General features: G+C 35.3%; 1 long non-coding RNA gene across 6 annotated transcripts in view; it reads left to right on the top strand.

Moving 5' to 3' along the window:
- LOC135362508 (uncharacterized) overlaps positions 1–25,959 on the top strand; it is a 287,473-nt gene that overhangs the window by 165,776 nt on the left and 95,738 nt on the right. The gene's annotated exons all lie outside the window — the stretch shown is intronic.

The raw sequence follows: 25,959 nt of genomic DNA on the forward strand, positions 1-25,959 counted from the left end.
CAGAGTAATAGAATCTTCAGGTATTACACTCAATTATTGTGAAACTTTGTTCATCGTGATTGCTTCTGAAAACTCCATTATGGAAAAGCATTTACTCTGAGTCTTCTTGGTTCTCAGAAAGATTCCAAATGTACCATTCTCATCTTAGTGATTCTGTCGACACAGGCAAAACAAAGTGAGGGATTAAAGGACATCTGGAAAATTTGACCCATGGAGTCAACAAAATGGAAAAGTACTGTCTTTAAGATCCTTCTGTTTTTTTGAACATTAGGGTTGTTGTTTGTTTGTTTCCTTCCTCCTTCTGTCTCTCCCCCCATCCCCACCCCCCACTATTGGTTCTTTGGTTAATTACCTTATGTTTTCAATAATTTATTCATCGAATATTTGCTGAGAGCTACTCTGCCAGCTTCTGTGCTAGGCACTGGAGATTTAACAGATTTAGTGATTTAACTAAATTTAACAGATTTAGAGATTTAACAGATTTAACAGATTTAGTGAGAGAGATGTTGAATTTTCACTTGGATTTAACAGTGTAATGAAGAAGACATATTAATCAAGCAATTATAATGAAATGATGAGTGTTATTGGAAGGCAAACACAGGATATTAGTACAGAGTCAGGCAGGTGTAACATCAACTCTAAGTTTCGTAGGAGACCTCCCTGAAAAGGAAACATATAAATTAGTTATGAAGGACAAGTAGATATTAGTCGGGAATAATGTATATGTGGGGTGCAGAGTATGTGTGTATCCTAAATCAAGAGAATATTTGCAATGTCTGCAAGTGAGGGAGAGCATAGCATATCACTGGAAGTAATTTAGTAATGCTGGACCATAAAGTAGAAATTGGGGAATGGAGACAAATTATGCCGCAGGGTAGGTAGGGATGAGACCATGTAGGGCCTGCAAACTTCATTGCAGCTTGTGGTCGATATGATCAGATTTGTGTTGAGAGAATCACTTTGGCTACGGTATGGAGAATGAATGGCAGATGTCAAAAGTGGAGGGACGAGATCTATGCTTCCAGCCATGAGGAATAAATAGGATCTGGACTTATGCTTCCCCTGTAAACAATGAGAAAACTGGACAAAATATAAGAGACAACTATTTTCAGATATTACACAACAGGCAGCACAGGATTTTAATCTCTGAGAAAAGGGAAACAAATGATGTAAGCCCTACCATAGTTAAAGCTTTCTATATGGGGGCGCCTGGGTGGCTCAGTCGTTAAGCGTCTGCCTTCGGCTCGGGTCATGATCCCAGGGTCCTGGGATCGAGCCCCGCATCGGGCTCCCTGCTCAGCGGGAAGCCTGCTTCTCCCTCTTCCACTCCCCCTGCTTGTATTCCCTCTCTCGCTGTGTCTCTCTCTGTCAAATAAATAAATAAAATCTTAAAAAAAAAAAAAAAAAAAAAAAAAAAAAAAAAAAAAAGCTTTCTATATGGAGGTAATTTCCAGTCTTAGGTGCAGGAAGCAGGAGCTCAAATAGAGTTCAGCAATTTTTCTGAGTTGAGGAGAAAGAGAGCAAAGTTTCAGGAAGCTGAGCATTTAGAATTTTTTTGGGGGGGGATGGATAGGCAGATTACCCAAGAGAGTTGTTCAGAGGAAGAGTTCCAGCAATCTGCATGTGTGTTGGCTAAATATCAATACACATGTGCATAGTGTGAAACCTGTAAAGATGAGCAAAAATAAATCTCAAAGAAAGCACTATCAGTGGGGAGCTGTGATACAAGTAATTTCCACAGCTCAAACAGAGCTGCAAATTGTCCTAATTCCCTTCAGCCAAGAGGAGAGACCTTATTAAATACTTGTGGTATTTAACAGAGACCCCAAAAGGGTGATGCTTTAGAAATGGGGCTAAATCAGCTCCAGAGTAAAAGCTACTTTATACCTGTCCTAAAAGAACATAATGATAATCCTCAAAAGATTAAACCAATCTGCAAATAACCTCACTGTCTACCAGCAAAGCCCAGCAGTCCTAAAAACAGTACAAAATCCAGCACTCAACAACATTCAATTCAAACTGTCCAGCAACCATTAAACAATTACTAGACATAAAAAGAAATGGAAAATATGACTTATAACCAAGAAAAATAAATAGAAACACACATAGCAGAAGAGAGATAATGGAATTAGCAAAGACAGTAAATTATTATAAATATGATCCAGAGTGTACAGGAAAACATAAGATATAATGAGGGAAGAGATGGAAATTATAAAAAAGAAGAGTAGTGCAAAGCACATACTTCTATTTTTAAGAAACTAGAAAAACAAGAGAAAATTAAGCCTGAAATAGGTAGAAGAAAGGAAATAGAAAGCCCATACAATTAAAAAAAGAAAAAGAAAAACAATAGAGAAAACAAAATGAAACCAAAAGCTGGTATTTTGAAAAATCAATAAAATTGTTAAAATGGCAGGTAGACTGATGGGGAAAAAAGGGCATTACCACAGATCTTATAGATATTATAAGAATAGGAAATATCTTGCAAATCATGTCAATAAATCAGAAAACTTAGGTGAAAAGGGAAAATTCTTTGAAAGACAGTTTATTAAAACTGACTCAAGACATAGAAAATCTGAGGAGCCCTATATGTACTAAGAAACTGAATTAGTAATTGAAAACTTTCAAACATACACAAACACACACACACTGGGCCCAGATAATGATATTGGTATATTCTATTCAAATTTAAGAAAGAAATAATACATTTTCTATTCAAAATCATTCAGAAAAGAGAGAAGGAGGGAACACTTTACAAATTTTTGAGACCAGGTTTGCTTCTCTACCAAAACTAGATAAAGGTATTACAAACAAAGGGAAAACTAAAGATCAGTATACCACACAGGCATGATTGCAAAAGTCCTTACAATATATTAACGAATAGAATTCAATTATGTACAAAATGATGTCATGCCCATTTGGGATAAAAACTCTCAGCAAACTAGCAGTAGAAGGGAACTTCTTGAACCTGATAGAGTGTTCATGAAAACCACAGTTAACATCATGATTAATTCTGAAAAACTGAACGATTTCTTACTAAATTTGAGCAAGGATGCCTACTCTCATCATTTATACTCAATATTATATTAGAGGTTTTAGTCACTGCAGAAAGGCAAGAAAAAGAAACAAAAGACATATAAATTGCAAAGAAGGAAAGAATTCTCTTTTCATTTGCTATTAATGTGATTATGTTCAAAGAAAACCTTAAGGAATCTATAAAAAGCTACTAGAACTAACGTTTAGCAAGGTTGCAGAATACAAGGTCAGTATCAAAAATCAGTTGTACTTTTATATAGTAGCAAAGGACAGTTGTAAATTGAAATTATAAATACCAATTATAAGGGATCAGAAAAGTATAAAATACTTAAGGATAAAGTTAACAAATTAAGTACAGAGTTTTTACATAAAACCATAAAACATTGCTGGGAGAAATTAAAGATCTAAATAGTGAAGAGATATACCAGGTTATGGATGGGAAGACTCAGTATTTATAAGATAGCTATTCTCTACAAAGTGATCTATTGAACACAATACCAATTAAGTTTTAGCAGGATTTTTTTCCTTTGGTAAAAATTTCCAAGAAGATTCTAAAATTGTTATGGGAATGCAAAACCTATAAAACTTCTGGAAAAAATATAGATGAAAATCTTTACAAATCTTTGGGGTAGGCAAAGATTTTTTAGGAACACAAAAAACATGAGCCATAAAAGAAAGTTTTGATAAATTGAACTTCATCAACATTAAAAGCTTCTGCTTTTTGAAAAATATTCTCACGGTTATAAAAGTTCATGCCAAAGACTGGGAGAAAATATTTACAACACATATAACTACCAAAGTAATTGTATCTAAATCACATTAAAAACATAACTCAATTATAAGTAGACAAACAACCCAATTTTCAAAATGGGCAATATATTTGAAAAACACTTAACAAAAAAAGATATATAAATAGCAAATAATCACATAAAAAGATGCCCAACATCATTAGCCATTAGGGAAATGCAAATTTAAGCCACAATAAGATATCAATATCAGAATAGCTAAAATAAGAAGGATTGACAATGCCAAGTGTTGACAAGGATGTTGGTAACTGAAATTTTTAAACATTGCTGGTCAAATGCAACATGGTACATCCACTTTGGAAAACAGTTGGCAGTTTTCTTATGAAGTTAAATATATACATAGCATATGATTCAGCAGTTCTATGTATTTACCCAGGGGAAATTAAAACATGTCTACAGAAAGACTAATACATAAATGTTGGTAGCAGATTTATTCACAATAGCCAAAAAAGTTGGAAATGACTCTAGTGTCCATCAAGAAGGCATGAATAAACAAGTTGTAGTATTTCCATACAATGGATTTATTAGGATGGGCCATAAGGGAAATTTTGGGGTGATGGAAATATTCTACATCTTTATGGTGGTGGTGGTGAGTCCACTGATGTATAAATTTGTCAAAAATCATTGGAATGTAAAACCGAATAGGTGTGCTATATTTTATACAAAATGTATTCTAATAAAGGGTTTTTGTTGTTGTTGTTTTTTAATGGACAGAAGGAACCAGTTAGGGGATTGTAGTTGTGTCCAGGTTGGAGATGACAATGGCCTGGATTAAAGGGGTGAAGGTGTGATGGAGAGATGTGACGAGAAGTGTATGGATTTGAAAGCTGTTGGAAAGTGAAAGAATTTTGCACTCCCCTTCCAACATACGAACATATCTGATATTTTAAAAATGGAGAAGTCAGAGTGAAGGGAAGGTTTCTGGAATATTTGGTGGGGATGAACAGATAATTTATTCATAAAATAAAGAGTGCTCTTTACTGATGATTACATTGAGTTCTGAAAGTCCCAGTGATGAAGTTTCAGAGGTCTACATGCGTGAAATTGCTAGGAACGATCAAGTACATCAGCTTATATGGAAAATGTGTAATTATCTGCTATCCATATATAACATATATATTTGACATTTAGATTTTTATGTAATCAAATTATTTTTCTCCACACTGGAATGAGGAATTAATGACTGTCTTCTCATCTATCTGTAGAGAGCAAGGATTCCATTTAGAATCTCCCTATATGCTCTTCAAAATCTATATACCAGAAAGAGGGAAATTGGCTATCTATGTTGGAAAAATTTATATGAAAACATTTTATAATAAGTATTGGGAGATCAAAAATTCATTTCATGTTAGTAAGGAAGAGAATTACAGTGGAAGTAAAGATTGTTCACAAAGTTATAAAATATGTAATTTTCAAGTTTTAGATACTCCTTAAGAAAGAATTGAAAATACAGAAAAGGACAGAGAAAATAATTCAAATTACTCAAAATCCCATCACCTAAACTGCTTCTACTAACATTTTGTCTTATTTCCTTCTAAGCCTTTCTTTCTTTAATGCTTGGTCTAACAAAAGAGTTGTAATGGTAGCATTCGCACGATTTTATAGCCTGTTTTTTTCCTATCAACATTTTAACCTAACCTATTGATTGTTTATTTGTTCATCATACAATTACTCATTCAACAAATATTTATTGAAGGTTTACTATGTACCCAATACTAATGAAAACAAACAAAAAAGACACCATTTCTGTCCTCAGGTAGTTTCCAGTGTAGGAGAAAGGAAGTATCAAACAAATACACAACAACAAAATAAACGGGTAATTGAAAATTCCGGAAAGGAAACAAATAGGGCATTACAAGAGAGAGTATCTGGGGAAAAGTAAATTAGGTTGGGAAACCAGGAAAGTGAGGTTTGAGTAAGTAAATTGACGTGCAAAGAGGAAGGGTGTGTACAACTGGCAAGTTGATGAGTGAGGGGGAAGCATTCCAGGCAGAGGGCATGGCTGGAGGGAAGAGATGAGAGAGGAAGAAGGGGACAGTGAAGCTGGAGCACAGAGTGTGATGGGGAGACTGACCTCGGAGGAGACCAGGTTTGTAAGCAAGAGTCTGATGATGCAGGGCTTCTATGGCCCGGCTAACGAGTTTGCAGTGTATTCTGAGAGCCGTAGGGAACCATTGATGAGCTTTAACGCGAGGAGTGCAGATGAGTGGAAATAAGATCATTAGGACGGCGTAGCAGTTATCCTCACGAAGAACTGGGGTGGCCTCAACTAGGGTGATGCAGCGGAGAAGGAAAAAAGGGAGTGGACTTGAGAAATATTTTGCAGGTAGAAGTATACATTGAATTATGTGTAACTGTCATTTCTTTGAGTCCAAGATGTCACATATTGGGAATTTCACACAGTTCTGCCTAATAATGGGAGTTAGTGTTGCACTGGATGTGAGGGACACTGAAAAAGGGACTATGAGGGATGATTCCATTTTACTGGCTTAACTAAGCTGATGGATATAAGGGCCACTGAAGTGGGGAAAACTGGAGGACCAGATGCGACCATAGAGGTCAGCTCCTATCATGCCTACATCCTCTCTCCCATTGTGTAGCAGGGACATAGTTCCAGGAATTGACTCCAGCTCTGGGGGTCATTGGTGATTAGTCTAGGCCAGTCTTGACTTTCCCATTTCCCTTCTGACGGCTGGTTTAGAAACTCCGTCTTAGCTTGTCTGAATATGCTCCGGGCATTGTGCCTGGTCCAGTGGTGAGTACATGACCTAAATTGGTTCAGTCAGATTGAAGGGAAGGACTTTTATTCCATTAGTGAGATTTTTGTTCATAAAATTTCTACAACATTTCTATTTTTTTTTTGATAAGATGGGTTCCCAGAAGTAGGAATAGTGAATCAAAGGGCTTGAACACTTTAAAGGCTTTTGATATGTATTATTAAATTGCTTTAGAAAACAACTGTTTCAAAAGTGAATGCTTGCATCAGCGATGTATGAAAATGCCCATTATACTACACACTTTCATAGTTTCATGGTTGTCCTCTTTAAAAACAATCTTAGCTAATTTGGTTGGCAACAAATATATTTTGTTTATAATTGCCCTTATTTTATTAATAACTAATAATACGATTGAACATTTTCCCATCAGATCATTTTAAAAATAGCCAAAAAACATGAACTCCAAAATTTAAAACATTTTTCTCTGGTACCTTCTCAAAGAATGTTCAGAATGTCTTCAGAGGAGACAACTTATTATATTTGTCCATTTACCTTATCACATACTCTTCTTGAATTATAACTGAAATACTGATCATTTCTACCACCTTAAGGGATGGTTTTGCATAGGGGATGGTTTATGTGACTGTGTGAACAAAATCGATATATGAGTCAGAGTTTCAAAACTGCCAAACTTTATTCATAGCACTGAGGAATTGAAATCACATTTTTCCCCCCATGGAAAATTCAATGCCAACTTTGCAAGATGGTGCAAACAAGATTTGACATTGTTGCTCACCTGTTCATTTGCCCCACTCAGGAATGTATTCTTTGCATTCTATATAACCTACTAAGTGAAGGTTCTTAATGTAATCTGAATCATTATACTTGTGGAATAGAGAAATAAGATACTCGAACTGAGCTGTCATTCTGTTTTTAATCCTCAAAGTTTTAGTTTGTTTCATTTATTTTTGCTTCCTGGCAAATTTAATAAAATAAGAAGAAATAATTATTAATTCGTTCATTAGTTTTAATATTTTTTTCACAGTTAGGAATCCATCCTCTGAGTTTACAGTATTCTGAGCCATCTATCTTGCACATTATTAAGAATTTTTCTGGAAGAGCTATCAAAATCTATTTTCTATAATTTATCTTGGTTCCAACATCAAAGGCATCAGAAGAAGCAACAAGAACTGACCCGCCTCCCTCCTTAGCTTCCGGTGGTTCCAGATAGAATTTTACATGGAATCAGATAATGGTTCTTTTCTCTTTTCTCCAAATGATGCACAAGTTTACATACTGTGATAATCTGTTTTTGTTTATACCATTCATGTGCTTTTATTTTATACTCTCTTGTAATGGTATTTGATTTTATGTATTTAATTTAATTTTATGTCCTTTATGAGCAAAGTCTTGTTTTATTCTTCTTTATAATCTCCCTAACATTAGTGCTAGGAACACAGTAGGCACTTAAAAAAACACCATCTTAATGAACAGATGTAGTTGAAAACACCAGACTTTTCCATGAAAGCCATTTTGCCCAGAACTCTTTGCACTTCAGTCCTGCAGGATCTAATTCTAGGTATTTATGATACAGAATCATAAAAAATATTAAGAACAATTATTATAATCAAAGAATTTCAGACATCTAGTTAACTCTCCTCAACTTGGGTTTGCGTTAACATCCCAGTGCTACCAATTATTATCCCAGTCCATAAAAGTCTCCTCCCCTGCATCCTCTAAAAGTTGCTCTACCAACAGAGCAGAGTTTATTGAGAAAAAGCTAGAAATAGGATCCAACTTGTCAGCCTTCAAGGTTTACATCAGCCTTTGGTGTGTTGCCTAAAAAAATAAAGTTTGCTCAAAGAACTGACACAGCTTCCAGAACAGCAAAAGGGCACACGCTGAGAGACTTTGTGTGGTTTCTGACAGCTTGACCAGACACGTCCCTTCCTTGCAGAGACTATGTTGTTCCATAAGCTTATGGTCTTTGTTTTGCATGGATACCTTCTAGATTAGAGATTCATGAACATGGAAATCATGGCCCTCCCCGCAAAGTGAAGGAAATAGTAGGTAGATAGAACTCCCCATACCACCCCTCCTACCTCAGGCTCTATTTTTCATCTTTACCTCCTTTCTTTCTTATGTATTAAACCCCTCACTTTCTTACAGCCTTCCTAGGAAGAATAGGAGAGAAACCACTTCCTCCTCTCCCACAGTTACTTGATGTCATGTTTTCTGGTTCTTCCATCCTCCCCCATATCCCCCACAGAGATTCAAAATCTGAACCACTGTGATGTCACCCCACTCTAAATGTCTCACTAAATGTGTGGTCAGTTAAAACGACAACAACAACAAATCCTTCAATCTAGTTAAAAGCCATCGTTTGAAACTTGCCCTTTTATCCCAGATGTATTAATGCATGAGTACATTTAAGTCTTATTTATTTATAGTCATGGAGCTATGAATAGAATGTTCATTATCAAGTCCACCATGATTTCGTTGAATAAATGCATCTTTCCTCCTTTCGCTCTTTTGCTACGCATGCTTATAAATGAAGAAACAGTTTTGATGGCATAGTTTGTAGTTCACCTTTTTTTCTTCTTTCTAATAGGTAACATTGTATAGTGAGAATTGGTCAATCAGAACTGGCCTTCAGTGCTAGTCCCATATGGAATAGCTGGCCTGACCTCTGGCAACTTATATCTGGGTGATGGTACCTTATGTAAAATGGAGACAACGCTTGGATTCCCATAGGATCGTCCAAGGACACGGGGGGTTCTATATGCCATATGCCTTACATAATGCTCTAAGTGCCAATAAATATGAACTCTTTTTTAGCTCTTTCTCTTCCTCATTTCCTTCTTCTCCATCAATAGTGAAACATCGCAAATCCGGACAGTCTTGTTGTAGAGCAAGCACAGTAAACATATATACTGCAACTGGATAATAACAGGCTGACTGTCACTAAAACATTGCTTGGCAGGCATCACTCCCTGCCTCAACTTGCTTTACATGCAGGCCTGCTTTACAGACGCTCCCAGTGAGATGCAAACTTTAGATTGATCCTCAAAGTCTGCCATTATCTAGACTCACACGGCTTATCCAGCGCTGCCTCTTCTCACTCGGATTTCTCCCAACCAGCCAGGCAGAATCTTCACCAAGGCTTGAGTTTATGCCCTGCCCAGGACTGTCCTCTATGTTGACATAGGTTGCCAGTTATGCCTGAAATTCTTCCCTCCTTTTCTCTGTCTCTCTCTGGCTCCTTTCCAAGTCCTTATTCCTCCTTCCAGGTCAAATACAAATCTTGCCTTCCTGAGGAAGTGACTCCAACACTGTCTTGTCCAGGACTGTCCACTAAAATATAATGTAAGCTGCATATGTAACTTGAAGTGTTCTAGCAGGCACATCGAAAAAATCTGGTGCAATTATTAATCTTAGTGATGTTTTATTTAATTCGGTATCTCAAAAATATTATTTAAACTTATAATCAGTGAGATATTGTACAATTTTTTACTAGGTCTTCAAAATCTGATGTCTGTTTTACACTTACTGAATATTTCAATTAGGACTTGCCATATTTCAAGAGCTAATGGCCATATTGGCAAGTGGCCACTGTATTGGATGGTACAGATCTAGTCTATCTGATCTTGTTCATCTTTGTAATCCTGTGTCCTTTGTAATCCAGAGTTTACACCATGTATTTTGACTTTAGCTTTATTTATTTATTTATTTATTTATTTATTTATTTATTTATTTATTTATTTATTTATTTATTTAAAGATTTTATTTATTTATTTGACAGAGAGAGACACAGCGAGAGAGGGAACACAAGCAGGGGGAGTGGGAGAGGGAGAAGCCGGCTTCCCGCCAAGCAGGAAGCCCGATGCGGGGCTCGATCCCAGGACCCTGGGATCGTGACCTGAGCCGAAGACAGACGCTTAATGACTGAGCCACCCAGGCGCCCCTTACTTTAGCTTTATAAACACAACGACTTACAGTTTTGAAAACTTTGTGATTTACAAAGCACTTTCAAATAGTCTTCAGTGGTTCTCATAGTAATTCCTGTGAGGATGGAAGGATTATTGTTACTATTTCAGAGATGAAAAAAACTGAGACACAATTACCAAGACTCCAGGACATTGAGTAACTCACACAGATCTATATAGAAAGTGAGTCAGTTCTTGAACCCGGGAACCGAGGATCCAATACCCATTAGCCAGCTTATTTAAGTTGTATTTTGCAAAGAACTTTAAAGTTTACAAACACTTCCACATAAATTATCTTACAAAATTAATCTTCATAAACCACCTGAAGTTGATTTATTTTTGAAGAGTTAACATATGCTCAAGCTACAAAGCTGAAAAAACAATCACATTTACCAGTTTCTTGTATTCTTTTTCTCTCCTTTTTTACTGAATGACTGCATAGTGTGTATACTATTCTGCACCTTAACTTTTTTCACATAATATTATGTTCAGTGTAGTAAGTATATTAAAAGATCCTTGCAAACTGTAGGCTAAGGCCTGCCTCATTCTTTTTAACTGGGGTATAATATTCCATTGGCTGGGTGTACCTACTTTATTAAGCCGTCCCTACTGGTGGACATTTAGGGTGTCTTTAGTCTTTTACTATGACAAATAATATTGCGGTAAATAAATGGGTGCATACATCATTTCAACATTGTGAGTCTAGTATAAGTACAGTATAAATTCTACACCAATATTTCTGGGTCAAAATGTATGTGCATTTTAAAATTTGGAAATATTGTCACATTTTCCTTTAAAAAGTGTATATGACTTTCACTCACACTAAGAACACATGAGTGCCTGTTTCCTCACCCTGTGAAAACCCACTGTGCTGTGAACTTGCACTGGTGAGCTTGAGCATCTCAAGTTTAAGTGTCATGTGCATTTACTTTTCTGCAGACTGACCATTTGTATCTGTACCCTATGCTCTGATTTCCTACTGGATTGTTAGTCTTTTCTTTTTTATTGTAAGAGTTCTTTACATATTAAGGAAATTGTGATGTACAGTATGATGTTTTTCCCCGATTTGTCTTTTGACTTTGGATTTTATTTTTTAAGATTTTGCTTTGGCTTTGTTTAGTATTTGCTATTTGTATAGGCTGATTTATAAATCTTTCTTTTTATTTATTTATTTTTTTAATGGCTTTTGGTTTTGTATCCCATGTAGAATTCTAGTGGTATGGGTCCAAGTTTAATTTTTTCAGATGATTACTCAATAACAATGCCATGATCAAACAATCCCTCTTTTCTTTACATATTTAAAATGCCGCCCATATTCTATGTTATATTACCTTGTATTGTTAGGTTTATTTCTGAATTTTGTTTTCCCTTTCACTGATCTGTTTCTTGCACTTTAATATATATTAAGGTTTGTCCCCTTCCCATTATCCTTCCTCCCCAGTTTTCTGGATTGTCATATATACTTATTTATCACGTGAATCAGCTTATCTGGTATAAAAGAACACTTTTGTATCTTTATTGGGATTGCATTTTATTCTTAGACTACATTATGGAGAAGAGTTAGGGTTAGGAAAATCATCTATATGTGATGACACTTATCACCCAATGGTGCACTTTTGTTTGTTAAAGTCTTCTACTGTGTCTTTCGGTAATGTTTTAAAGTTTTATTTTCTACCTATTACCCACTTTTCTAGGTGTTTTATATTTTTGTTCCTGTGGTAAAGAGGATTTTTTTTATCCCATTATAACTATTGAAGACATTTTATTATAGAAAACTTCAAACATATCGAAAGGAGAGCAAACAGTATGATGAAACTCCTCATACCCATCATCCAGCTTCAATAGTCTTCAACTCATAGCCAATTTCTCTTCATCCATCTTCCAGCTCTCTTCCCTACCCCACTCAGATTGTTGTAAAGCAAATCCAAGACTTCATATAATTTTCTCTGTAAATATTTAAGTGTAGCTGTCTAAAAGACAGTAACTTGGGGGAAAAAAGACAGTAACTTGAAAAAACACAACCATTTTTGACTTTTTATATCTTAAAATATTTCACAATAGTTTCATAATATCCTTAAATATTTAGTCAGTGTGCATATTTCCTTAATTGTCTTTAAATTTTCTTCTAGCTCATTTGTCTGAATTGGGATCTAAATAAAATCCATATATTGCAATTATTTGATATGTCCCTTAAGTCTCATTTTAATCTATAGGTTCACCCTCTAGCTTTTTTTTCACCTTGCAAATTTTTGTTGAAGAAATTGGATCATTTATCCTGTAGAGGTTCTTATATTTTGGATTTTGCTGATTGGCTCCCCATGGGGTTATCATATTCCTTTATTCCTCTGTATTTCCCATAAATTTAATTAGATCTAGAGATGTGATCAAATTCAGGTTTGATTTTTTTTGGGGGGAAGACTAAATAATGTCTGGTTGTTTTTCTTTTTGTGGAATTAGAAGTCATTGATAATATTTCCTGGGTCTGTTCTTTTATTAGAACTTGGAAAATGGTGATATTCTAATTGTATCATTTTTCTTCATTTATTAGATGGAATACTTCTAAACAGAGATGCTTTCCTCATTAAGTATTTGTATGTATGCAAATTATACTGAGGTATAATCATTGGAGGTGCATTCATATAGGAAAGGCAGGATAAAGACTTGATTTCTTCCCTTTATTTATTAGTTTTCAAAACGAGTTTGTTCTTAATATCTACCAAGGTGACTAGTGAGATTTGTTCTGTTTTGGTTTGTATTATTATGAATATGTGGATTTTAAACATAATTTGATGTGTTTTAATCCACTGTAGTTATTATCCTTGTTGATACTCAAATTGTTCTCTCTTTGGCCAGTGGGAACCTACTGAAATTGGCTCCTGAGTTCTTTAGACATGATAAAAGTCATTGGTAGTTCTTAACCTACTTGTATGAAAAGATATTCCAGGCTTATCTTGCACATTTCCTGTCCCAGATCTGGAAGTGGACATTTCTCCAAGAAACCTTAGTTACTTTTAGTGGGAAATTATTTTTAGAAACTACAATCTAGGGGTGTTACAATCAATACCAGGGGTGCTTATTGCTCTTGTGTTGGCTATCATTTTTGGGTCTTTTAAGTAGAGCTGGGAAATGTGTGCATGCCTATGTTTCAAAGACAAATTACATCATGAATTTATACTAGTACTTCCAGTTCAAATTCGGGACAACAGGGTTTTTACTTAGTTATTGATATTAAATCTTTATGTCCTTTCTTTCTAAAAAGTCTGACTCCAATAGGGAGGTTAATACCACAGAGTGAAAGAAGGACAAGACAGTCTAGACATATGTAAAAGAGTGGTTATAATTTTGGATTAATTTAAGTTGGGTAAGAAAGGAAATAGAAAGATGGGGGAAATGAGAAGATGAGGATTGTTCCTTACTTCTATTTATTTGCTCAATCTTATATTTTTAATAACTATCCATAGTATTGTCTGGATATCTAGTCCATTTATTCTAACTGCAGTATAATATTCCGTCACTCTGCAGCTCACTTCACCTATATATTTTCTGTGTGATGACATCTAAGGTCGCCTCTATAGTTGCCACCAAAAACACCACAATTTATATTTTTGCTCAAGTCCCAACCAGTTTAAGAACTCTCTGGTATATAACCTCAGAAAAAGAATTTTTGAGTCATAAAATAGGCACATGCTCTGTTTCTCTAACTACTGCCTGATTGCTCTTCAGACTGTCTATACCAGCTTACCCATTCACTAACAGTACACGAAACTTTTCCCACATCCTCGTCCATGCTTGATATTATCCACTTTTCCAACTTTTTCCCGGTCTTACAAATGTCAAGTGCTTTCTCATTGTTGTTTTAGTTTTTTTTCCTCTGATTACTAGTGAGTCTGAACTTCTTGTTAGTCATCTGTCTTTTTTCTTTGTTTATGGTGTCTTTCATTAAACAAAAATCTCGAATTTTGATGTTGTAAATAGTTTTTACTTTTGGAGGGTCTTGGCTAGAAGATTTTCCCCATTCCTATTTAACAAAAACAGTCTCTTGCATTTTCTTCTATTGATGTGTAGTGCTTTCTTTTACACTTTATATATCTTATCTGGTTTTGAATCCATCTAGAGTCCACCCAGTTTTATGGTGCAAGGTAGTGATCCAACTTTCTTTTTTGCCATTAAAAAAGCCAGTTTTTCCAATGTCATTATTTAGTAAATACTTCTTTCATTTTGTATAGTATTAAAAGTTGTCACATACACATAGATCCATTCTTGAGCTCTCTCCCTCTCTATTTGTTCCATTGATTCATAGATCTGTGCACCAAAACCTTACTGGATTTTTTACTAAAGCTCTGCAGTATATCTTGATAACTGGTAAGGAGTCTACTCTCCCTTCTTTATCATGTTTTACTTAGCTATTTGGCTTCTTAGACATACATTACTCTTCTATATACATTTGAGAATAAGTTCGTTGAGTTCTCAAAAACATCCAAATGGAAGTTTAGTTTGCATTCAGTTAGTAGATTAATGTGGTAAGAGAGGACATCTTACTATGTTACGTCATTTGTGAACATGATATATACCTTCATTTATTTGGGGCTTCTATTGTTTACTAGAGCTTTACATTTTTCTTCTCACCAAGTTTTTTAAATTCTTTTTTTTTTCCATTGCCAGGTTTTATGGATTGAATTTTATCCCCCCCACCCCACCTCCCTAAAAATCCCAGGCATAATAGAGTCTTTTTTAAAATTTTTTTTTAAAAAATTTTTTGTTATGTTAATCACCATACATTACATCATTAGTTTTTGATGTAGCGTCCCATGATTCATTGTTTGCGTATAACACCCAGTGCTCCATTCAGTACGTGCCCTCTTTAATACCCATCACCAGGCTAACCCACCCCCCCACCCCCCTCCCCTCTAGAACCCTCAGTTTGTTTCTCAGAGTCCATAGTCTCTCAGGGTTCATCTCCCCCTCCGATATCCCCCCTTCATTTTTCCCTTCCTACTATCTTCTCTCCTTTTTTTTAAAACATGTAATGTATTATTTGTTTCAGAGGTGCAGATCTGTGATTCATCAGTCTTACACAACTCACAGCGCTTACCATAGGAATTTCTTCAATTTATCATTTTTTTCTTCAGTTTTTAAATAATGAAATCTTACCATTTTCGTTGCTCATCTGGTAATGAACATAGTTCTTCCTAGACCAACTATTTGTAGGACCTTCACGTGGCTTAGGTAGAGGCCCATGTTCCAGATCAGCAGTTATTATGACACATAGCTGAGAGTGTCTCAAGAGTTCTTTCAGCCTTTATTTCTTGCAAACCAACGAAATTTGGCACTGGAAGACAGCTCAAAAGGTAGTCCCTTTCCTTCTACCTGCTTTTTTGACAGACTACTTCCTGCAAACCTGGTTTGTCAGTGTGATTCCTTGTTCAGTCTTGCCTCTTCTGCTTCTGCTTCTCTTGGGACCCAAGCCAGGTCCAGGAAAGGGCCTTTCACCAGTTGGCACAGACCACATCTATTGATGGGGAGAAAAAAATTGTGATTTACACCTCAGGGTGCATTTCTTAAAAAAGTGTTGCTAACTTTTTAAAATAAGAAATTTATCTACTTCTATCCTGTCTTCATTCTTCCACATCCTTATTTGATATTTGTCCTTTTAAGGGTCTTCCCTGTTTAGACCTCAGATGTTTTTATGGTTTTGTTAGAGACTGAATTTGAAATTGTTTTTTATTCTTTGATGGTTTTGAGTAATTTGTGAGAAGAAACATTACTCAGGTATTTTAAAACTGGAAGTCAATAGAGATTTCTTTTCTTTCTTTTTTTTTTTAAGATGAAGATATTGAAGCCAAGAAAGTTTAAATACCTTGCCCAAAGTTGGTTAATTTTTCTAATGGTTAATTAGGTCTAGGAAGAAGCAATTAGTGGTACAAAAGAATTAACATTAATACTGTTGCCAAATAAAGTATATACCACCTACACACTATTTTCTAAGTAGAGTAAAACAAGACACAGAGAACCAATTTGATTTACACCTTAATCAAATTATTGATAAGTCAGGAAATTTTCAAAAATAAATAGGAAGGGGACACCTGGGTGGCTCAGTTAGTTAAACATCTGCCTTTGGCAGGGGTCATGATCCCAGGGTCCTGGGATCAAGTCCCGCATGGGGCTCCCTGCTCAGCGGGGAGCCTGCTTCTCCCTCTGCTTGTGCTCTCTCTTCTGATAAATAAATAAATAAATAAATAAATAAATAAATAAATAAAATCTTTAAATAAATAAATAGGAAGGATTTACACCCCAACATAATGAACTCCATTATAAAGATATAATAATTTGAAGAGTGTCACACTGGGCAAAAACTGGTGAGTTGAGGGATGCCTGGGTAGTTCAGTCAGTTAAGCGGCTGCCTTTGGCTCAGGTCATGATCCCAGGGTCCTGGGATGGAGCCCCGCATCGGGATCCTTGCTCAGCCAAGAGTCTGCTTCTCCTTCTGCCTGCTGCTCTCCCTGCTTATGCTCTCTCTCTGACAAATGAATAAATAAAATCTTAAAAAACAAAAAACTGGTAAGTCGTGAAAGCTTTGAAATAGATCCTAGTATTTATAAATCTTAGAACTTGATTAAAACATAACAAAACCTTCCAAATTCATGCAAAGGGGGTGACATTAGTATGTGAAAATGAATCTGTGACAACTGGTTAAATGTTTGTGGGAAAACAATACGAAAACAAGATTATATCCCTATTTTCACCCTGTCACACATATTCAGCTGAATTATAATATTAAATTTAAAAAAAAGAAATCTTGAAAGAAGTAGAAAATGCATAGATGATTTTCTTATTTGATATTAGAGTTGAAAAGGTTTTCCTAAACATAAATGAAAAAGAACCAAAAAATAAAAAATATTTGACTTTATGATAGTTTTAATTTATATGTTAAATAAATCAACACTGACAAAAAAGCAGAGAATAAACTGCAAATAAGTATTTGAAACATATGTGACTAACATATTATATCCTTAAGATATAAAATATAAAAGAAGATGTACATCCAAATAGAAAAGTTGGCAAAGGATATAGGCAAATAACTAACAAAGGAAGAAATATCAAAATCCAAATAAACATATTAAAATACATATTTAAATTTTACTTATAATCAAAGAAATGTAAATTAAAACATTTTCCCCACCAAATTGGCAAAATTTAATACTCAATATTGTGAGGTGAGAATGAACAATCTCGTAGTTTGCTGGTGGGAATGTACCCAACCACATCTGAGAGACAATTTGGCAATGTATATCCAAATTTGAAAAATTCATACCCTTGGGTCTAGTCATTTCACTTCTAGGAATTTATCCAAAAGAACTAATCAGAGATGTGTATAAAGATTTATATACATGAATTTTTATTGTTGCAATATATATAACATTAAAAAATTGGATAAATCTACATAACCCAGAAAAAACATTAGTTAAATAATTTATGATACATTACTATGATAGAATACTATGCAGAAATTTTTTAATTTATTATTTTTAAGAAATGTATTTTAAAAATCATTTAGTGGCTTGAGAAAATGTTAAGAATATAATGTGAACTGGAAAAAGTATATTATGAAGCCTTACATAAAATATAACCTTAATTTTATAATAATATTATTTATAACACTTAAATGTACTTATATTTATTCATTTTATACATTGTACATATGAAAGATTAAAAGAATACAACAAAACGTTGTATATGTGATTATATTTATCAACCATATATTATATATTCAATAATAGTGTAGAATAAAAATACACCAAAATGTTAGCCATTATTATAGCTGGGTGGTGATATTATATTTAATTTAAAACATTTTATTACCACTCAGGAAACAACAGATGTTGGCAAGGAGGTGGACAAAGGTGAACCCTTTTGCACTGTTGGTGGAGTGCAAACTGGTGCAGCCACTCTGGAAAACAGTATGGAGTTTCCTCAAAAAGTTAAAAATAGAACTAGCCTACAATCCAGCATCTGAACTACTAGGTATTTCTCCAAAGGATACAAAAATAGTGATTCAAAGGGGCACATCCACCGCAATGTTTAGAGATGCATTATCAACAATAGTCAAATTATAGAAAGAGCCCAAATGTCCACTGACTGATGACTGGATAAAGAAGATGTGGTATATATACACAATGGAATATTACTCAGCCACCAAAAAGAATGAAATCTTGCCATTTGCAACAATGTGGATGGAAGTAGACTGTATTATACTAAATGAAATAAGTCAGTCAGAGAAAGACAAATACTATATGATTTTACTCATATGTGGAATTTAAGAAACAAAACAGATGAACATAGAAGAATGGAAGGAAAAGTAAAAGATAAAAAAAGAGAGGGAAGCAAACTGTAAGAGTCTCTTAACCATAGAAAACAAACTGAGGGTTGCTGGAAGGGAGATGAGTGGGGGGGTGGGCTAAATGGGTGATGGGCATTAAGGAGGGCACTTGTTGGGAATAGCACTAGATGTTATATGTAAGTGATGAATCATTAGAATCTACTCCTGAAACCAATACTACACTATATGTTAACTAACTTGAATTTAAATTTAAAAAAATAAAAATAAAAAATTTTGTTACTTTATGCATTTCCAAAATTTCTTATATTGAGTCTTTTAGGGCCATAAATTATGACAAAAGTTTTTTTAAACTGCTGTAAATAAGAAATAGAAGTCCTTAATTTTTAGGGCCTTTTTCTCTTAATCATGCTGAATTGTTTCACTTCAGCAAATATTTTTTAAATGCCTATTGTATTGGACTAGGTTAATTCATTAAAACTGTTTTTGAACTCATTTGTAAACTTGGCATTTTATTCTAGATGCAAGACAGCTAAATCAGTTTGCTTTTACCTTTCCACACCTTGTATTATCATCTGTCTGTATAACATACCACCTATGAGGCCTTCATCATCCCCTCAGCAAATGTTGGCCAAACACCATGTGCCTGGTACAGGGGACACAGCAGTGAATAAGAGAAACATGGTCCCTTGAGGAGTTAGGGCTTGAAGGAGTTGAAGGAAACAGACAATAAATAAGTAAATCAACGAATACTTAACAAATCACCATGATTACTATTAAGAGAAACAAGCATGCAGTTGTGATAAGAATTAAAGCAATGGAGTGGAGGAATCTCAGATTAGATGATTGAAAAAGATCTTTCTTAGAAAGTGACCATAAGAATTCAGAATCATTTCCAAAAGATGAGAAGGAGCTCTGCATAAATGCTAGTGGGAGAAGAGCATTCCAGACAGAGAGAAACTATGTGCAAAGATCCTGAGGCTGAAAAGAGCTTGGTATATTCAAGGCACTGACATAAAGTCCATGCAATGAGCACACAGGGTTGGGTGGGGAGTGGCATGAAGTGAGGTTGGTGAGGTAGGCATGGATCATGTATTATAGGACCTAAAGGCCAAGTTACAGATCTTGGATTTTATTTGAAGTGCAATAGGAAGTCACTGAAGAATTTTAAGAAGGGCTGGTGGTAACATTACATAATTCATGTTTGTAACTAACCACTCTAACACCAAGAGAGGATGGTCTGAGGCCAGAAGAGTGGATGGTGGTCAGGAGTAGACAGAGAAAGACTGGTTAAAAGGCTGCTGGACTTTGACTAAGGTGATGGAAGTCAAGATAATGCATTCCAGGATGCAATCACTTTTACTGTTGACTGTACCCCTGCCTTTTACATCCTGCCATCAGTGGGATGAGAATCCCATGCGCAGAACAAGAAGAGTACTCTCATTCATGCAAGAATGTCTGTCTCTCGTCCAGGTGCTTTAAGGCCAACCCGTGAGAGTCTGATGTTGTCACATTAATTAGAAGCAAGAAAGAACCTTATGCCAATTGAAGGGTCAGTTCACAATGAGGAGCAATAGTCTTGAAATCTCCAGAGGAAATAGTTGAGGCCAACCCCTGGGACTAATTGACATGTGTCATGAAGGATGGAAAGGGGTGAAACCACACCTGGGCCACTGCCTGGGGCCAGACAGGGTAGAAACGCCTGCCACTACCTTCTCTGCCCCCCTGGGAGCTATAGACCAAACACAGCACCACAGTCAGATCACAGAAGAATGAGAGCCAACACAAATACCCACACATTTAGCTCAAGACCAAGGTTCAGTGGTAGACCATTAACAGCCCAGAGCCCTGAACTTGTCCTGTGTCACCCCATATCAGCACATTAGTACCATTCCAGGGGTCCAGTCTTACACAACTCTGTGAACGAAATATCATTCCAGCTAGCAGGAGTTAAACCCTCACCTAGTCCCCCTTCTGGAACCAGGACCCATCCATGGAACCATCCATGGAACCCCTGGATGATACCTGTAGGTGAGTATGAATGATCTTAGAGGGCATATGATTGACTCCCTATGTAGAGATAGAGAATCCCCTACCTCAAAATGGAAAACTGGGACCGGGCTCATGCAGGTCTCCATTCTGGGCTCAGGGCACCTGGACAGCACTGCCAACCCCAGGACCTAAGGAAGGTCAGAGGAAGGCACTCCAAAGGGTAGAGCCCCTAAGGCATGTGGCTCTGGGCAGAGGTCCACTGGCCTACGTCCAAAGGTGATATTGCAGCCACCAGATTTACAAAAAGTGTGTTGCAGCAATGCAGTGGGAAAAAAGGTTGTTCTTTCCAACAAATTCTGCTAGAGCAAATGCATATATATTCGTCAGCACGGGAAACTTGATTTCCTCCTTATTTCATTCACAAAATAACAATTCTAGGTGAATTATAGACCAAAATGTAAAAGGCAAAGTGATAAAACTTTTATTTATTTATTTATTTATTTAATTTTATTATGCTTTGTTAGTCACCATACAACACATCATTAGTTTTTGATGTGGTGATCCACAATTCATTGATAGCGATAAAACTTTTAGAAATAAATGTAGAACCTCAGCCACCAAAAAGAACGAAATCTTGCCATTTGCAACAATGTGGATGGAAGTAGCTCAAGTAGCTAACAAATTTATTCAAAGAACAACCACAAGAAAGGTGTTAGAATTAAGAAAGAATATGGAATGACAGATACAGAGGAGGTTATACAATTATAAAAGAATAGTATATAATATTCTTTGATATCAAATTTGAAAAATATGCATTTCAAGGAACACAACAGGCCAAAATTGACTCAATAATAGACTAATAACCATGAGAAAAGTTGAAAAATGTATGATAGAAATAATTTCAAAGGCCTTATGCCAAGTAATTTACCAGGTTGAATTTCTCCAAACTTACAGATAATTTCTATGCTATTCTACTTGAGAATATTGTAAATCTTCAATTCATTTTATGAAACTTACATATGCCAAAACCAGAACCAAATATTTTTAAAAAAAGCATTTAAAAATTGCTTTTGATTATATATTAAAACCCCAAATAAAAATTTAATAACTCTATATTACTGTACACAATATCCCTGAAATGCAATTTTTTCCAATATTAGGAAATCTATTGATTCAATAAATAAAGTACAAATGTAAGAAAAAAAGACATGATGAAATATAACAAGTACTTCTAAGAAAAAGTTCTTGGAAGATTTGGATTAAATTGATCCTTTTTTTTAAAGAGAGAGAGAGAGGGAACAAATGGGGGTGGGGTGGCAGAGAGAGAGAGAGAATCTTAAGCAGGCTCCTTGCTCAGCATGGAGCCTCACGTGGAGCTCAATTTCAGGTCCCTGAGATCATGACCTGAGCCAAAATCAAGAGCTGGACACCTAACTGACTGAGCCACCCAGGGGTCCCTAGATTGATCCTTTTCTTAATATAGTTAAGAATATTTATCTGAATCCTGAGTTTGCAAATGGACTGAATATGGACCACTGTTATAAATTCTTTTGTTTGGCCCTGTACAATATTGGGGAAATTATTTTAGTTAAAATTTTTTATAATTGGGAGATTTCATATAAAAATCAGTTGTTTTCTCTTATGTGCAAAAAAAGATAAGGGTTAAGTTTTCCAACATGAAAAAAAATGGAAGATCTGTTAACAGTAAGTCCACATTCTAATAGCATGTAATAAGTTTCTGCTGAGCACCTGCTGTGTGCTCTCTTGAGAAGGAATACCCTCTAGTTTGTCACAGTTTCCAGCAAGCTCTATGGTCCTTTACCTGGCCTGCTCCACTATTCCTGCTACCTGTGTAACCCCTTTAGACATATACCTGAGTCTCATTCCAGTATTAAATTTAACAACCAACATCATATTTAGCGATGTCACACATACAAGGATTTTGTCATCCCTATTAGGAGCAAATCAAATATGCCATCCATCGCCTTCACTAGTTAACTTTTCTAAAAGCTATGACCAATGGAAAAGACAAGAACTCAAAACAAAAGGGTATTGCTATTGGAAAGAAGAAGCTGAAATGTAATGATTTCAGCTAGAATGATTACATGCCACATCACACACACACACACACCACACACACACACCACACACAACCAACTATAAGCTTGTTACAAATAATAAGGTAGTTAAATAAATTGGTTAGAAGATAAATATTTCTAAAAGTAGTAACTTTTTTCTATCCCAGCAATCTCTCGTTAAACAATACAATGACCAGAATATTGTATATATAATAGCAACAAAAAATTTAAATACAAAGAATGTATGGGAACAATATGAAAAAAGCTGCAGAAGTTTACTGAGATATAAAAGATTTCAAGAAAAGAATACACGTATCAAGTTTCTGAAAACTGTAAAAATGTCAGTTCTTCCCATTTGAATTTATAGTTTTAATGTTATCCCTGTAACTTTTTCTAGAATGTGAAAATTTTAAACAAAGTGCATTTGGGAATATAAACAAGTAAGAAGAGAGAAAACTTATGAAAAGGGTTTTTAAGGTGGAAAAACCTTAAAAATGTAAACTTTTTAAAAAATTTCATTTCTAACAATATATTTCAATAAAATAATGGGAAATATGAATAAAGATTTATAAGATGTTCACCATCCTGTTACTCATGATATTGAAAAATTTAGTTCATTAAAAACATCTCTAAAAAAATAAAAATTAAAAAAAATAAATAAATCAGCACGATGTGAACATTAAAAAAATAAATAAATAAATCAACACGATGTGAACATAAAAAAAAAAAACAAAAAACATCTCACCACAACATGAAAATGGTATATAAACTATGGTTCATCCATATGCTAGACTATTAGACATTCACATTCACATTCACGATTAGTCATTTTTCATGACATAGGATAAAGCTCATGCTGTAATGCTATGTGAAAAATAGCAAGATATAAAATGCCATATTCAGCATAATTCTAGTTGTTTAAAAAATTCTCAGGTTCGTGAAATTATAGGTAATTTTTATTTTCTAAGTTTTATGTATTTCTAAATTAAAAAAAATTTTTAAATATTTTATTTATTTATTTGAGAGTGAGAAAGAGAGAGAGATCACGAACAGGGGGCAGGGGTAGAGAGAGAAGCAGACTCAGGGAGCCCGATAAGGGACTTGATCCCGGGACTCTGGGATCACTACCTGAGCTGAAGGCAGACACTTAACTGACTGAGCCACCCAAGTGTCCTGTATTTCTAAATTTTATGAAATAAGATTATTTTTTATAATTAAGAAAGAATACAACAAGTTTTATCCTTTTAAGAGAAAAATAGTTCTTAACCAAGAAATATCCTAAGTTGTGGGGTTTGTGTTTGTGGACAAAGGCACAAATCACACTTCAGTAGGGATTGCCTATATTTGCTTTTCCCTCTCCTTACAACCTTTTCTGTTGATAGGTAATTTGTGTAAAAACTATTTAAGGAAGACCAACATTAATTCATATTGGTTTTCACTGAACAGGGCCTTTTCCTTATGAGGCCAAATGAGAAAGGACTGTTTATATATAATGCAAATCCTCTTGTCGATGTATCTCCATATTCTGGTATGTTAGTTCCAGTTTTTGTATTTTTAATAAGATCTTATCTCCCTTGTAGTCCAGCAACTGCTGGATCATTTAGAGACCATCCTGTAGTGTTTATGACAGCACAGTCGGTTGCCATGGAAAGAACTGAGCTGTCCCCAATCCCATAAAAAAAAATGGGTTCGAAGAAGTTGATTTGGCCAAGTTCAGAGTCTCTGTGAACCCTGAGAGTTCTGAGTTTCCAATTTTCTTGAGCTGCTGGAAGTTTGTTTGTTTATTGTTAGCAACATAAAACTCTGTTTTGTTTCTTTTTCTTTCTTTTTTTAAAGAAATGTTTATTTTTTAAAAAGACTCAAAATTCTGCTTGTACACCATGCTACTCTATCATAATAAGCTTTCAGTGTATGTTAAATCCATATATATGGTTTGTTATATATATATATTTATAAAAATGTAATTTTACATTTTTATATAAGATTTTCTAAAAATCATATATATATACATATATATATACAGCTATTTACATATATGTTTTTCTCTATAAAATAAAAATAGGAAAACATGAAAATACTATTCCCAGATTTGCATTCAGAATCTACTGGAAATGATAGTAAAATCCTTTATTTTGATAAACTCATTCAACTGGAAAGGACCATATGTAGGGTATCCACATCATTGATTGTTCAAAGTTGGACACACTGAGAGTGGGAGGAGGCACTATTAATAACTAAGCAGGGACAACATATGTAAACTGAGACTGCCCTGAACAAAGGATCACCCTAATCAGAAGATATCATACATGGGATGTGTTACAGGTTAAAAGATGTCTCTAGAAATTCCTATGTTGAAGTCCTAACACTCAGTACCTCAGAATGTGACTTTATTTGGAAATAGGGTTGTTTTGCAGATGTAATTAGTTAAGATGAGGCCATACTGGAGTAGGTGGGCCCAAATCCAATATGACTCGTGCCCTTAGGAAAAGGGAACATTTAGATACAGATGCACACAGGGAGAATGCCATGTGAAGACAGAAGGCAGGATTGAGGTGGTGCAACTGAAGCCAAGGAACACCAAAGATGGCCAGCAAACCGCCAGAAGCTAGGAGAGAGTCATGAACAAATTCTCCCTCAGCCCTTGGAAGGAACCAACCCTACTGACGCCTTGGTCTTGGATTCCTAGGTCCAGAACAGTGAAACAACACACTTATGTTGTTTAAGCCACCCAGTCTGTGGGACTGTTACAGCAGTCCTAGGAGACTGATACAGGATGCTCAATGACTTGCCCCTGAGCAGCCCTGAGCCAACACCAAGAAGTGCTCAAGGTGCCCCCTTCAAGGTGGCCAAGTAACAACTCTTTTCATTCTTTCTTTATTCAAATATCACCACCGAACAGCAAGGAGAGCAAGAATCATGCACAAGTTCCATCTCTAATGGTACCTGGAGACCTCTGTAATCTACAGCCATATAACAACAAAGAGAGAGAGGAGGAAACACAAACCAGTGTCT

Source organism: Mirounga angustirostris, unplaced genomic scaffold, assembly GCF_029215605.1.
Source record: "Mirounga angustirostris isolate CCGP_5_RB_7025 unplaced genomic scaffold, mMirAng1.0.hap1 SCAF_14, whole genome shotgun sequence".
In the NCBI taxonomy this organism is placed as follows: Eukaryota; Metazoa; Chordata; class Mammalia; order Carnivora; family Phocidae; genus Mirounga; species Mirounga angustirostris.